This window comes from Anabrus simplex, chromosome 7 (genome assembly GCF_040414725.1).
Source record: "Anabrus simplex isolate iqAnaSimp1 chromosome 7, ASM4041472v1, whole genome shotgun sequence".
In the NCBI taxonomy this organism is placed as follows: Eukaryota; Metazoa; Arthropoda; class Insecta; order Orthoptera; family Tettigoniidae; genus Anabrus; species Anabrus simplex.
The window spans coordinates 37,784,981-37,801,523 of record NC_090271.1 but is presented as its reverse complement, the minus strand read 5'-3'; positions in this window follow the sequence as shown (position 1 = coordinate 37,801,523).

Below are 16,543 nucleotides of genomic sequence, written 5' to 3'. Positions count from 1 at the left end.
CGAAATTTGAAAAGTGGTACGAGGGCTGGAACGGGGTCCACTCAGCCTCGGGAGGACAACTGAGTAGAGGTGGGTTCGATTCCCTCCTCAGCCATCCTGGAAGTGGTTTTCCATGGTCTCCCACTTCTCCTCCAGGCAAATGCCTGGATGGTACCTAACTTAAGGCCACGGCCGCTTCCTTCCCTCTTCCTTGCCTATCCCTTCCAATCTTCCCATCCCTCCACAAGGCCCCTGTTCAGCATAGCAGGTGAGGCCGCCTGGGCGAGGTACTGGTCATACTCCCCAGTTGTATCCCCCGACCAAGAGTCTGAAGCTCCAGGACACTGCCCTTGAGGCGGTAGAGGTGGGATCCCTCGCTAAGTCCGAGGGAAAAACCGAACCTGGAGGGTAAACAGATGATGATGATGATGATGATGAGTAATGTAAGGGTACGTCCAAGATGCGCGCTAGGTGTCTGAGTCAGACAGTCGGTGCTGACTGTCTGACTCCGAGCGGCAGGTGGGATGTGGCCATTATGAAAGCTGGTTGTCAGCGCAGACAGAGCTGCCACAGAAGAAGAGATGTGAGACACAACTGATCAGTGTAGCATGGTATTAACAAGAGAACAGGCAGCAGCTCTATTGCTCCTAAGTGACAATGTTGAAAGCAAGTTAAAACGAATGCGAAGTGATATACATCCAATTAATGAATTATGATCTATTTACGGGGAGTACAAACACCTTTTTTCACAGTTACTTGCCGACGAAAACAGATTTTTCGAATATTTCAGAATGAGTTCGGAAACGTTTTATTTTATTTTGTTAAAAATTGAACACGGGCGATGTTCCTATTGGAATGATCTTTAATTCGCTTATCCCATATCGGAGAATTAAGTTGATCTTTTGAAATCAAATCCTCGATATCCATCGTTAACAAAATGTCAAACACACTCAACACGTAAATAAACAGCCTGCGCGGCAGGTTGTCTGAAACCAGAATGCAGTGATGTGCGCAAGTAACGCTTGGACTCGCGAGAATCGAGTCTGGCGAGTCCAAGCCTCGCCGAGTAACCCGTGCGAAGTACTCGAGTCTCCACTGTGACGTCACGATCCATAACAGCGACCTGTCGCCGAGCAGTCGGAAGAAATGCTCCAATCATTAAGTACTATTACAACAGCTACGTAAATAATGACCATAACGTGAAACACGCGAGTGTATCACCGTAACTTATTTGTTTCGAAATGCCATTCGTTTAGTTTGTCACACAATGTTCTTCCTTTTCTCCTTCGTCTATATTTAGTTGGGCGCGCTCATTACAGCACCTATGTAGCGTAACGGTTAGTGTTACTAACTCCCCTCCTTGGAAGCCTGGGTTCGATTCCCGGTACCGCCAGAAATTTCAGAATGTCCGAAAGGCTGGTATGTGATTGAGATAGTACATGCAGCTCACCTGCAATGGGGGTTTTCCCGAAAGGAGCTGCACCACCTCGGGATGAGGATATGAGTTTGCATATTTGCATTATATCGCCCAGTAGGTTAGCCCTTGGTAACTTGAGATACGGAGTAAAGATTAGGAACATGATTTAACTACTCATGTAGGCTTCCTTCCCTCTTCTTGTTTATCCCTCCCAATCTTCCCATCCCCCACCAAGGCCCTTGTTCAGCATAGCAGGTGAGGCCGCCTGGGCAAGGTACTGGTCATTCTCCTCAGTTGTATCCCCCGACCCATTGTCTCACGCTCCAGGATACTGCCCTTGAGGCGGTAGAGGTGGGATCCCTGGCTGAATCCGAGGGAGAAACCAACCCTGGAGGGTAAGCAGATTAAGAAAGAAAGATAGCAATCTAGCTGTATCCCTATTTCTTCTTCTTAGTCTTCTTCTTAATCTGCTTACCCTCCAGGTTCGGTTTATCCCTCGGACTCAGCGAGGGATCCCACCTCTACCACCTCAAGGGCAGTGTCCTGGAGCTTCAGACTTTGGGTCGGGGGATACAACTGGGGAGGATGACCAGTACCTCGCCCAGGCAGCCTCACCTGCTATGCTGAACAGGGGCCTTGGCGGGGGATGGGAAGATTGGAAGGGATAGGCAAGGAAGAGGGAAGGAATCGGCCGTGGCCTTAAGTTAGGTACCATCCAGGCATTTGCCTGGAGGAGAAGTGGGGAAACCACGGAAAACCACTTCCAGGATGGCTGAGGTGGGAATCGAATCCACCTCTACTCTGAGTGTACCCCGTTCCAGCCCTCGTATCACTTTTCAAATTTCGTGGCAGTGCAGGGAATCGAACTCGGACCTCCGGGAGTGGCAGCTAATCATGCTAACAACTACACCACAGTGGCGGACCATCCCTATTTCACATTAAAAATATCTTAACATAGTCGCTAGTTACGTAGATTCATCTGAACACACTGCAGACAATTGACAGTGCGAGACGCGAGGTTCGGTAAGGGGTGCAATGTTCACACAATTGTAGAGGTCAGACATGCCACACACAGCTTTAAAAGCTTTACGGTCAGGTATTCTTTGTATAGTCACGAGCGTACAATAATGCCCTTTATAATATAAATGGATTAGTCGAAAATGTACGTTTGTCCTGCCTGATCTCTACAATTTCACACTGTGCGCCGGTAAAATGAAATGGCGTATGGCTGTTAGTGCCTAGAGTGTCCGATGACATGTTCGGCTCGCCAGATTCAGGTCTTTCGATTTGACACCGGTAGGCGCCCTGCTCGTCATAATGAGGATGAAATGATGATGAAGACAACACACACACACCCACCCCCCGTGTCGGCAAAATTAACCAATTATGGTTAAAATCCGTGACCCTGCCGCGTATCGAACCCGCGACCCCTGTGATCAAAGGCCAGCACGCTAACCATTTAGCCATAGAGCCGGACTGTAGCTCATAAGCACCTGAGTCCACACATTCCTTAGTTTACGTTACATATGGTTTTGTTGTGTAGGCCTATACATTCATGTAAATACGGCATAATGTACATCAGTTTGTACATTATACCACTGTGCATTATTAGGAAACGGACCCAATACTTGTCCTTGGCCTACCTAAAATATTAAGCATCGTGTTGTTTCCATACACGGCTCGCAGATAACGCTGCCAGCGTCCTCGGCCTCGAGTCCGGACTCGAGTACCTCGAGTTTTACGATCCCAGACTCGAGTCTTCGCGAGTCCATTCGCAGCCCATCACTACCAGAATGCACTAATCATTCCGGTAAACATCTGAGTCAGACTACCAGTGCGCAGGCTTCCTGCGCGCAGGTGCATTATGGCCAGTCCCGTTTAGCAACAAAGAATATACTTATGCCGACTCGGCGCCGACTGTCTGACTCAGAAAACCAGCGTGCATCTTGGACGTACCCTAAGAGAGTAACATGCAGAGGATAAGACAAGCATTCGTCTCGATATTTCAGTTGGTTACGAACAAACGATTGAGGAGTTCACACCTTATCATTAAAAAGTAAAACAACCAACAATGGAACATGTATACATAATGCTCCACATTAATTGCAGTAAAGCCTTGGTTTGCGAGTATAAGTCGTTCTATACACGTCATTGCAATTCAAAGCACTCGTATTTCAAAACGAATTTTCTCAAAAGGAAAAATTGAAACGCAGACGATAAATCTCAAATCCAAAACTATGTATTGATATAAAATGATCTACAGTAAAAGAAACTGTCCTGTATATTCTAGTCCAAAGGCGAACACAGTTCAGCTCAACGAACAGCGCTCCAGGTGAGACAGATAAAGAAGAAGAGTACAGCCTAGCAGCTGCTTGTACGGCTCTCAGTTACAACTGTGAAGGAGAGCGTATCTGAACATATTTAACCTCTTAACAGTTTTGTTGTACCTAATGTCCGGTTCTATTCAGTTCATTAGATTATGGCGAGGAAACAAAATAAGTTATTTTGTATACAAACGCCTTGTGGTTATTATTATTATTATTATTATTATTATTATTATTATTATTATTATTATTATTATTATTATAACACCGGCCCCGTGGTGTAGGGGTAGCGTGCCTACCTCTTACCCGGAGGCCCCGGGTTCGATTCCCGGCCAGGTCAGGGATTTTTACCTGGACCTGAGGGCTGATTCGAAGTCCACTCAGCCTATGCGATTATAATTGAGGAGCTATCTGACGGTGAGATAGCGGCCCCGGTCTAGAAAGCCAAGAATAACGGCCCAGAGGATGCATCATGCTGACCACACGACACCTCGTAATCTGCAAGCCTTCGGGATGAGAAGCGGTCGCTTGGTAGCCCAAGACCCTTCAAGGGCTGTAGTGCCATGGGGATTATTATTATTATTATTATTATTATTATTATTATTATTATCATACAATTTGCTTTACGTTGCACAGATAGGTCTTACGTCGACGGTGGGATAGGGCAGGCCTAGGAGTGAGAAGGAAGCGGCCGTGGCCTTAATTACGGTACAGCCGCAGCATTTGCCTGGTGTGAAAATAGGAAACCACGAAAACCCTTCTTCAGGGCTGCCAACAGTGGGATTCAAACCCACTATATTCTGGATACAAGCTCACAGCTGCGCGCCCCTAACCACACGGCCAACTATCACGGTATTATAATAATTATTATTATCCAAAATTAATTATTTTGACATGTAGTAATTAAATACTCCTTTCACTGCTACCTGTAATATTCTTTAGGAATACAACAGAAACAGTGAACGACAAACGATTGTATTGTGTAAAGATAATACATTCGGCCAGGTACACCGCTGTAGCTTCGTTTGAGCCTTCATCCCACATTACGCCATTTAGTTTTTAAACCACAAACTATTAGAGGTCAGCTCTTCCCACACTCATGTCCTTAGCTCAAGGAACGGGACTCTCTCATTGCCCACCATGTTCTAGAATATGTGGCCGTTGACTTTATACTCTCATGACTTCTTCTGCTGCATCTAGATCCTTTTCTTCTTTAATATTATGCAATTAGTTGATGTAGACTTTGTGTACAAGATCGGCGAGGAGATAAAGGTGAGGTTAGCAGCCTAAAGAGATGTTACTTCGCTTCCCGAAATTAACTGAAGATCACAACGCTCTCCAGAAGATTGCAACTCACCGTATAAGATACCTGGTTACAATCCGTCCAGTGGTGCTGCTTCGTGCGAGACGTAGACCCTAAACGAGCGTGATAACTTTTTACGGGTGTGACAGAGAAAGATCTTGAGGTAGGCCTATATCTTCAGCGCAGTTCAGAATCGAGGTTAGTGGTGATGGTGGTGGTGGTTATTGTTTTAAGAGGAAGTACAACTAGGAAACCATCCTCTATATAACACTAATCATAGAGAAAAGATGGAAGGGGCCCGACACTTCGAAAAATGAAGGTATCGGCCAAAGAAAGACAAGGGCCACGAAGGACGTGAAAATTAAAGACTCTCTAACCCTGGCAAACCTAATAGCGTCGGGGTCGGAAAAGAACAAGAGTTGATCAAGTGAGGTCAGATAGGATAGATGAAAGTCAGGAGCCTGGCACAAGTAAGTGGAAGCAATGCAAGTATTTAACTGAGGACCCCGTGGTCGCCAACCCACGATCCAAAGTTCAGAGCCCTGGGGCCCCTTTTAGTCGCCGCTTACGACAGGCAGGGGATACCGTAAGTGTTCTTCTACCGCCCCCACGCACAGGGGTCAATCGAGGATAGTAGCGCATCATGACTAACGAAGAAGTCTACGCCCTGTATGGAGACCTCGAGAAAGAGGACACTTCGATACCTCGGGCTCACATCGTAAGCATGGACCAGGACCGACAACAAAGAAAATCCTCGACGGCCAACGAAGACGGGGGAGACCAAGGACAACGTGGCGAGAGATTTGGAGTTGTTAGGAGTCCAGAGCTGGAGAGGGAGAGCGCCGGACCAAACGGGTGGGCGAATGTTATTGGAGAATCCAGGTGGTGTTCGTGGTGGTGATTATTGTTTTAAGAGGAAGTACAACTCGGCAGCCATCCTCTACATAACGCTAATCAGAGAGAAGAAAATGGAAGGGACCCGACACTTCGAAAAATTAAGAATCGGCCAAAGAAAGACAAAAGCCACGAAGGGCGTGAAAATGAAATTCTCCCTAGGATTCACAACCTTATACCTTCGGGGTCGAAAATAACAGGAGTTGAGCAAGGGAGGTCGGATAGGATAGATGCAAATGAGGAGCCTGGCCAGGACTAAGCTAAGGGGTCCGTCGTCACCAACCCATGCTCCTAAGTTAGGAGCCCTTTTAGTTGCCTCTTACGATGCAAGGGATACCGTGGGTGTTATTCTACCGCCCCCACCCACAGGGTGATAAAGAAGCCAGTATCTTTTTTTTTTTTTTTTTTTTTTTTGCTATTTGCTTTACGTTGCACTGACACAGATAGGTCTTATGGCGACGATGTGATAGGAAAGGCCTAGGAGTTGGAAGGAAGCGGCCGTGGCCTTAATTATGGTACAGCCCCGGCATTTGCCTGGTGTGAAAATGGGAAACCACGGAAAACCATCTTTAAGGCTGCCGACAGTGGGACTCGATCCCACTATCTCCCGATTACTGGATATTGGCCGCACTTAAGCGACTGCAGCTATCGAGCTCGGTGCCAGTGTCTTTCATGAGTTGGAGAGTGAGTGAGGGAGACTTCGTTTAACATCTCCCGATATCGGCCACATGATTTCCTTCTTAACTTTCACCGTAATCATCTCCTCCTTCTTAGTCTTCCTCTTCAACATTTTTCTTCACGGGGGCCCATTGCTCTAGTAAAGAAAAAAGTCATGACAGTTGGACACAAATAACTTAATGCACACTCGTGATAACAGTGCTGCAGTATATAGCCGCGGTGATGTTCAGGAGACATACCAGTACTACTTGTTTATCAAGTTAGAATTCATTTAATAATTTTGCTCCTCTAGCAAAATATTTGCAGACAAAGTTGTTCGCAATCCAACGTTTTACTATATTCCTACCTTTCTGTGTATGTATTTCAACATTTTTCTATAACGAAGTAGTGTTCAGAAACCAAGGTGTGAAGTGGCCTTTGAAGTGGCTCTAATTACCGATAGAATGTGGGAGACGCGCTTGAGATGGTATGACAATGTAGTGCACAGCATGACTACCTTGGTTACGAAGACGGTGCTACATTTGAACTCCTTACGGGCGTCGACAATGAGAGGGATGGGAAGTCAGGTCGGGGGAGGGGGGGATTAGTTTGGAAGCGATTGCTCGATGCACTACGAGAAGGCATGGGGCACCATAAATCATACTTGTTGACACCAAAGATCGTAAGATGGTGGTGGTGGGGATTATCGTTTTAAGAGGAAGTACAACTACGCAACCATCCTCTATATAGCACTAATCAGACGGAAAAAATGGAAGGGACCCGACACCACGAAAAATGAAGATATCGGCCAAAGGAAGACAAGAGCCACGAAGGACGTGAAAATGAAAGACTCCCTAGCCCTCGGAAGCCTAATAGCGTCGGGGTCGGAAAAGAACAAGAGTTGACCAAGAGAGGTCGGTAGGATAGATGAAAGTGAGGAGCCTGGCACAAGTAACTGGAAGCAATGCCAGGGCTCAGCTAAGGGCCCCGTGGTCACCAACCCACGCTCCAAAGTTCAGAGCCCCTGGGGCCCTTTTTGTCACCTCTTACGACAGACAGGGGATACCGTGGGTATTATTCTGCCCATAGGGATGGGAAACAAAGTGCAGAAGAGTGGACACTGCGATTGCTCTGGATAATCGCTGGAGAGGAGGAGGAGGAGAAGAAGAAGAAGAAGAAGAAGAAGAAGAAGAAGGTGGAGGATGAGGATAAGAAGAAGAAGAAGAAGACGTGTTGAGAATTTCTTCCTTTCCGAGATATAGTGATATGAGAGGAATGAAGGCTTGAAAGAATCTCAGCGTGAAACGTACTATACAATTTTTATTCGGAGTAATGTTGTTCTTTTTCCGCGTTTCCACATCTGTGGGGTCTCAGGTGCGACTGTGTACATTTGGCATTGTTTTAGCACCGCATGCCCTTCCTGATGACAACATTATTTGGAGGGATGTAATCACTATTGCTTGTTCCTGTAGCTGTTGGTAGTGTGGTGTGTTGTCAGTATATGAAGAGGAGAATGGTGGAACTCACACAAACATCCAGTCCCCGCGTCAGAGGAATTAATCAAAGGCGATTAAATTTCCCGACCCGGTCGGGAATCGAACCCGAGAATCTCCGAACCGATGGCCTCAACGCTGACGATTCAGTCAAGGTGTCCGATGTTTGCAGTAATGTTATTAGTTATAAAATGCATTGTTCAAATAATAACAAAATCGTATTGAAAATAGTAATGTTATTTGGCTTTACGTCCCACTAACTACGTTTACAGTTTTAGGAGACACCGAGGTGTCCGAATTTAGTCCCGCAAAATATCTTTTACGTGCCAGTAAATCTACTGACACGATGCTGACGTATTTGAGCACTTTCAAATACCTTTGGATTGAGCCAGCATCGAACCTGCCAAGTTGGGGTCAGAAGACCAGCGCCTCAACCGTCTGAGCCACTCACCCCGGCGGAAAGAGAAATAAATTTAAAAAAACTACGAGAACTGTTTTAAGATTTCGAACATCATACCTACAATAGATATTTTGCAGCCCTAACTACGTTGTTAGCATTGATTACGTAGACTGAATAGTTAGAAAATTAAGAAATTCTTCCTCTGACGTTGATTTATTGGAACGTGGTCGCTGCGTGTATTGGAAAAGCCATCTCTTGTAAAACAAACCCCATCCATCCACAACATGCATCTGACAAAAATAGGCTCCTCGTTAATTCTACGTACATACCATTTAGCAAGCTGCTGTCTGGCAGGGTAATCATCTGGGATTAACGATTGCAGGTTTTGGATGTGAAATGGATGCTTTTCATGCTCTCTTGCAATTGGCCGTACAGTATTCGCTGAATGAGTTAGGGCTTGAATGCTAATAGATGGACTATCAGCAAACAGCTGAAAAGTTCATCTTCAAATTTTAATATTCTTACAGTTCTATTTGCTCCCGAATCTATTTTCTCTCCTGAACCACCCATACCCGCAAATTATATGAATCTCTACTACGATAAATTCCCATGAAAATCAGAGTGCGCAGTGGAAATTAAGTGACATAACAATATTTATGATACCAAAGGTTTAGTTTGGACCGTGACTGGAAATGACCAGGGTCATGCAGTGGAGATGGACCTCCTGGTCCATAGAAAACAAGCCTAAGAGGCTAGCCTACATACAATACAAACCAATAAATATTTAAAGGGAAGGTTTATTTTAAAAATCAGGAGAAAAGGGTAATGACTCGAAATAGAAAGGGGAACATATAAATGTACATATATGGTTCTTACTAACACCAGACTTCGGTTTCATGTCACCTTTACTAAGACCATGTTAATATGATGAGGGCCTATTCATAAAACAATAGCTTTACTTACGCAGTAGTTGTGTATTGCTTTCATCTCAGTACTTTAATAACCCACGACGTGGATTATAAATCCCGAAAAGGAGTAAATCTTCTTCATCTTCTTCTTCTTCTTCTTCTTCTGCTTAATCTGCTACCCTCCAGGGTTGGCTTTTTCCTCGGACTCAGCGAGGGATCCCACCTCTTCCGCCTCAAGGGCAGTGTTCTGGAGCGTGAGACATTGGGTCGGGGATACAACTGGGGAGGATGACCAGTACCTCGCCCAGGCGGCCTCACCTGCTATGCTGAACAGAGGCCTAGGTGGGGGATGGGATGATTGGAACGGTTAGACAAGGAAGAGGAAAGGAAGGGGCCGTGGCCTTAAGTTAGGTACCATCCAGGCATTTGCCTGGAGGAGAAGTGGGAAACTACGGAAAACCACTTCCAGGATGGCTGAGGTGGGAATCGAACCCACCTCTACTCAGTTAACCTCCCGAGGCTGAGTGGTCCCCGTTCCAGCCCTAGTACCACTTCTTCGAATTTCGTGGCAGAGCCGGGAATCGAACCCGGGCCTGTGGGGGTGGCAGATAATTACACTAACCACTACACCACAGAGGCAGTCGTAAATCTTTCCAGCAGATATTGATCACATATACTCGTATAAAATCCTACTGAAATGTTACCTCTCACACACAATAACATTTTTTAAATCAAGGAGTACGGGTAGTTGAATAAGAAACATCAAAGTCAATCACGGATAGTTAATAGTGGGCCAAGCGTTAAGCATGCGCAGAGCGCACGAAAATAAAAAGGAACAAGAATTAAGACAAACATGCTCGCCATCTGTTTCTTCAGAAAACAAAAAAAAAATATGGGAAAGGGTTATATTGGTGTTCTTTTGGGAGGAGATTAGGGATAAATGGGCGAGTCACGTCAATAATAAGGAAGAAAATAAAAATAAAAATCTTGGGAAATCCCATGGTTGACACACACCCCATTAAACTACTCGTTTACACCCACTCACGCCCTTGCACAATGCCAAAAGAGCCCTAGCCGAATGAAAACTGGTGGTCACGCAATACACAAGTCAAATGCTCAAATGAATAGGTTCAAATGGCGTACGATATAATATATCGGCATCCATTCCGAAATAGGAGTAGAGATCACGTAAGTACCTTCGAACTTCAACCGTGTCAATCTGTTATGACCATATACAAATTGCATTTATAATAAAGCATGAACACATTGCTTACAAAAATAATTGTATCCGTAATCTCGGCACTTGGTGGGGTACAGTGTTTAGCTCTACGCCCGGCCGCTTTTGCCACCAGGAATTAACATGGTTCTCATTTTTGATGTAGGCTGAGTGAATCTCAGGGCTATGTGCATTTACGGAAGTGGAAATCCTGTTTCTTAAATGTTTCGACTTCCTGACGGAGAATCGAACCCGCGTCCTTCCGGCTAAACCGAGCACGCCTTTATCGCCTCGGACAAGCAGTCTCTTGTTATATGAGTACACGCTGGCTCTTACCAGCCATAAATAATGCACACCACCATTTTCCCTTCACTTTACGCTGGCATCCTCACTCATGATACAAACTCGTAGAGATATCGTGAAATACACTACATTACCTCAAAATGCAGACAGACCACTGTCCAATTAATAGCATGTGTGTTTCTATCCTAAACCTCCCATAACAAGGGCAGTTATGTCCGTTAGACACGCTCATAATTACGACAAACACATTTAGTCACGTACGCCTCTGCGGTGTAGTGGTTAGTGTGATTAGCTGCCACCCCCAGAGGTCCGGGTTCGATTCCCGGCTCTGCCACGAAATTTGAAAAGTGGTACGAGGACTGGATCGGGGTCCACTCAGTCTCGGGAGGTCAAGTGATTACAGGTGGGTTCGATTCCCACCTCAGCCGTCTTCGAAGTGGTTTTCCGGGGTTGGATGCCAGGATGGTACCTAACTTAAGGTCACGGCCGCTTCCTTCCTCTTCCTTGTCTAACCTCCCGTCCCCCTACAAGGCCCTTCTGAGACCGCCTGGGCGAGGTAATGGTCCTTTCCTTTAGCTGTAATCCCCGCCCCAAAGTCTCGCACCCCAGGACGCTGCCCTTGAGGCGGTAGAGGTGGGATCCCTCGCTAAGTCCGAGGGAAAAATAATGATGTACATGTAAACGGATTAAGAAATAATAACAATAATAATAATAATAATAATCGTATGGCCTCAGCTACCGTGCGTATGCATTTTAATTTCACACTTAGTCTTCAACTTCGACGTTCCGTTTTACTCAAGGCTCTAGAGGGCAGAGAAAATCGAATTTCTCTTTCAGGTATATGACTGCGTTATTAATCAACTTTGTCGGATAAACACCAAATGTATCACCAGAGATATTTTACATGATGACGTCGTACGACATGGAGTGTCGAATGGTCTTTTTTCCGCCCTTCCAAAATCTGACTACCTCTGCAGTGTTTAAGCCCGCTGTCTTGGGATTCGGAATTCGACACTCTACCACTGATCCACGGAGGGAGCTATTACTCGTACTAACATTCACCAGAGCAAAATTATAAAATATGAATGTGAAACTCCGCCTAAAACGTAGATTTTCACGACTGCTAAATGATAGAATGCTATGTTGGTGGTAATAGATCAAGTTATTATTATTATAAGCTGAACTTGCAATCTTGTGCCGGCCCCGTGGTGCAGGGGTAGCGTGCGTGTGAATTATACGGAGACCCGTAGTTCGACCTGGCCGGGACTTTTACCTGGGTCTGAGGGCTGGTTCGAAGTCAATTCAACCTACGTGATTACAATTAACGAACTATTCGACGGTGTGATAGCGGCCCCGGTCTAGAAAGCCAAGAGTAACGTTGAGCCGACGACATGACACCTCGTAATCTGCAGGCCTTCGGGATGAGCAGCGGTCGCTTGGTAGGCCAAGGCTCTTCGGGGCTGTACACTGTAAATTGATCGAATTGAAGGAAAATAGAATGGGATATGTTAGAGGGAACCAGATGGGAATGCTGAAATTGATATCACTTACAGAGAGACTATATATATGTATATATATATAGTATTTATCCCAAAGGCTGGTTTGATCCTCGACAGTTTTACCATCAGCGGTCATACATGGCCTTGGCGTCACTGAAGAAGCATACTAGGGTAATGAGGAGTGAGGTAGTTTCCCGTTGATTTCCTCTCCGCGCCAGAAGATGCTATTACGTATCAGTCTCTCAAGCCCACTAAGATGCATGTAGAACTACACTATGAGTGAAATTTCACAGGGATTAGCTGCATAAAGAATAGCATAGCCAGGATTACTCATACCTCAGCAGTGGCTTTCATATGTTAAGAAACAAAGGATGAGACTGAGACAGGTCAAAGAAAGTAATGATTTTTTCGCAGCCCATACCAGAACATATCGTGCACTGTAAACACCAGATCTCTCCAGAAAATGTACGAGAGATACTGACTAATAAATATTCGACGAAGAATTGGTGTGACTGTCATCACAGAAAAGATAAAGGAAAGTAGAACGAGATGATATGGACATGTTGCAGGGAAGGAAGAAATACAGTTCGTATAGAGAGCATGGTATAAACCAAGCTCAGTCTAGCAAATTCTGGACACACTCCCACAATTATTTGCGGTGTTGGCCATATTGAGTCGTAAGCATCGTTATGATGTGGGTGAGTCCGACAGTAAATGGGATACTGCGCTACACCAAATTGTCAAGAATACAGTAAGTCATCTGGAGGGAATAGGGTGTTTCGCTTTCCCTAATAAGCAATGGTGAGCTCAATGGATAGGCCTACGGTACAAAATAACAGGCGTGATAAATAGCAACCCACATTTTATAATTCAGACTTGTTTGAGGTTGGGGTTCCAGGGTCTCTGGAATTGGAAGCCAGGGGTTGGCGACCAAGGTGCCCTTATCTGAGTCCTCGTACTTCCTGTAGAATTAATTGTTTATATGATCTATCTATCTTAATCTGTTTACCCTCCAGGGTTGGCTTTTCTCTCGGACTCAGCGAGGGATCCCACCTCTGCCGCCTCAAGGGCAGTGTCCTGGAGCTTCAGACTTTGGGTTGGGGGATACAACTGGGGAGAATGACCAGTACCTCTCCCAGGCGGCTTCACCTGCTATGATGAACAGGGGCCTTGTGGGAGTGGGGGTGGATGATTGGAAGGGATAGGCAAGGAAGAGGGAAGGAAGCGGCCGTGGCCTTAAGTTAAGTACCATCCCGGCATTTGCCTGGAGGAGAAGTGGAAAACCACGGAAATCCACTTCCAGGATGGCTGAGGTTGGAATCGAACCCACCTCTACTCAGTTGACCTCCCGAGGCCGAGTGGAACCCCGTTCCAGCCCCCGTATCACTTTTCAAATTTCGTGGGAGAGCCGGGAATCGAATCAGGACCTCCGGAGGTGGCAGCTAATCACACTAACCACTACACCACAGAGGCGAACTGTTTATATGAACGATGTTTCAAAATAATTTTATCTACGTGTTCCATTGGAAAAGAAAACACTCAAATGGAATTCCATCCTAAAAATGGTCCTAATCCTCCCACTAAAATGTTCTACGACACCTCCAAAACAAAAGTTTTTAAAAGAAGAAGGAACAAAGTAATAAGAGCTGTATAGGCTTAATAATATTATTCGTGTTTTCCCTTTCGAGTTAACTACACAATGGAGGTTGTTTAGAAAAAATAAATGAGCCTGGCACAATTGTTAAAAATACGAGGCCTCAGCTAAGGGCCCCGTGGTCGACAACCCTCGCTTCCAAGTTAAGAGACCTTGGAACCCCTTTTAGTCACCTCTTTCGACAGGCAGGGGATACCGCCGGTGTTATTCTACCATCAATACCCACATGGGTAAAGATTATGTAAGCCTATTACTAACTGATTCGCAACTATCTACCACAAGTGTTTATACCACTCCCATAAAAGTTAGAGAAAAGCAACGGGAAACTACCTCACTCCTCATTTCCCTATTACGCATCTTCAGTGATGCCTAGGCCATCTATGACAGCCGATGGCGGAGCTGTTGAGGATTAAACCAGCCTTAGGGCTGAAGACTGAACATGCATATAAAAGGTAGACATTTGAATCGAATGATAAGTGCAGCCCAATATTCACATAATGCTACCGTGGCCTTAATTAAGTAACAGCCCCAGCATTTGCCAGATGTAAAAATGAGAAACCGCGGAACCCTATCTTCAAGGCTGCCGACATTGAAGTTCGAACACCCTACCTCCCGAATGCAAGTTGATAGCTATGTGACCCAAACATCACAGCCACTTGCTCGGTGCAATTATTATTATTATTATTATTATTATTATTATTATTATTATTATTATTATTATTATTATTATTATTATTACCTTGACTTTTTTCTTTCAAAAAGCCAACTGAAGACAATGGCCGTAACAAATTACGACCACCAGTTTTCAAATGATGTTGACATAAAACATAATTCAGATTCCGGCTTTGTATCATAATGTGGGGACGGTAGAATAACGTCCACAGTATCTCCTGCTTGTCCTAAGAGGCGACGAAAAGGGACCCCAGGGAAGAATTTGGAGCGTGGGTTGACGACCACAAGGCCTTTAGCCGAGTGCTGGCATTGCTTCCACTTATTCGTGCCACGCTCTCCTCACTCTTTCTATCCCATCCGACCTCCCTTGGTTAACTCTTGTTATTTTCAGACTCCGACGGTATTAGAGCACGTGAGGCCTAGGGAGTATTTCATTTACATGAACTTAGTGGCCGTTGTCTTTCTTTGGCCGATACCTACAATTTTCGACGTGTCGGATTCCTTCGCTTCTCTCTCATTAGTGTTAATAGAGGATGGTTATACAGTTGCACTTCCTATTAAAGCAATAACCACCACCACCACCAACAACAACAACAACAATAGCAACAACACTTTGTGGGCCAAAGACCAGCACGCTAGCTATTTAGCCATGGAGCCGGGGAGAAGAAATAATCCCGTGTCCTTGTCCCGAAATGGTGCAGCTCTTTTGAGGTGCACCCCCAACGGATATGAGCTGCATGGACCATTTTAACCATATACCGGCCTCCTTTCGTTCTTCAATCTTGCGCAGTACCAGCAATCGAACCCGGGCCTGCGAGGACGGCAGCTAATAGTGCTAATCGTTACACTACGGAGGGGGATTCATATGCAGTGATGGCATATGACTTTGTTGATGGTGATTCCTCTGTCGTATTTGGACGTTAAGCTTTGAGTAGACCCCTTAGTGCTATTCAACAAGATTAGGCTGTGTGTCCGCACCGGGTTTTACACCTCTCCCTTTCTGATATCATATACCAAGGCATTAATTTAATCTCATCCACTCCTCTGATGAGGTAGATGTCTAGAAGGGCATCTGGTCCTAAAACCTGGCTACGAAGATTCATCACACTTCATACCTGACCCCGCAGAAAAACTGGAAACGTGTTGAACACACTCGTTTTATATTCGTCTGAAATAAAATAACTGTTATTGAACAGGGGAAGGTAGAATTTAAAAAAATGTACTCTCTTTTCATGTCAGTCTATGGTGAGATCATTTCTGTGCCATACACCATTTTATCAACTTGGTAAAGAACTTACCTCCCTAAGAAAATCTCCCTCGAGGCATGATCGCGTTATCACTGCGGAAAGGTTATCAATCGTCCATCTACCACGAGCAAATACGAGGGAGACTTTAGAAAGTGAAGTAGCAGTTTGAAATTCTTCATGATCAGGGAGTGCATCAAACTTGAGGGGAGAAACAAAAGAAGAAGCTTGAGACGTTCCGATCGCTGTTCCTCCAATACCTTGGCGTGCACGTGCCAGGAATTCACCCCCAGGCCACCATCAAATACCCTCTGCATACCACAGCTTCCGAGCTGCCATCCTCTTCCAGTCACGTAACGCCGAGGTTTTACAAGACCAAGGGGAATTTAAATTATGAAAAAGAATATACCCACCAATAAACTGCAATGAAGGAGTGATCAAGTGCAACGTATTTTGCATATGAGGAAATGCAATAAAACTTACAATTTAGAACAAGTACCATTCTTAATAATGTCAGCAGTATCAAAATATCAAGCAAAAACTATTGGAAACGATAGGGTCGGTTGCGGGCGTCTTCTTA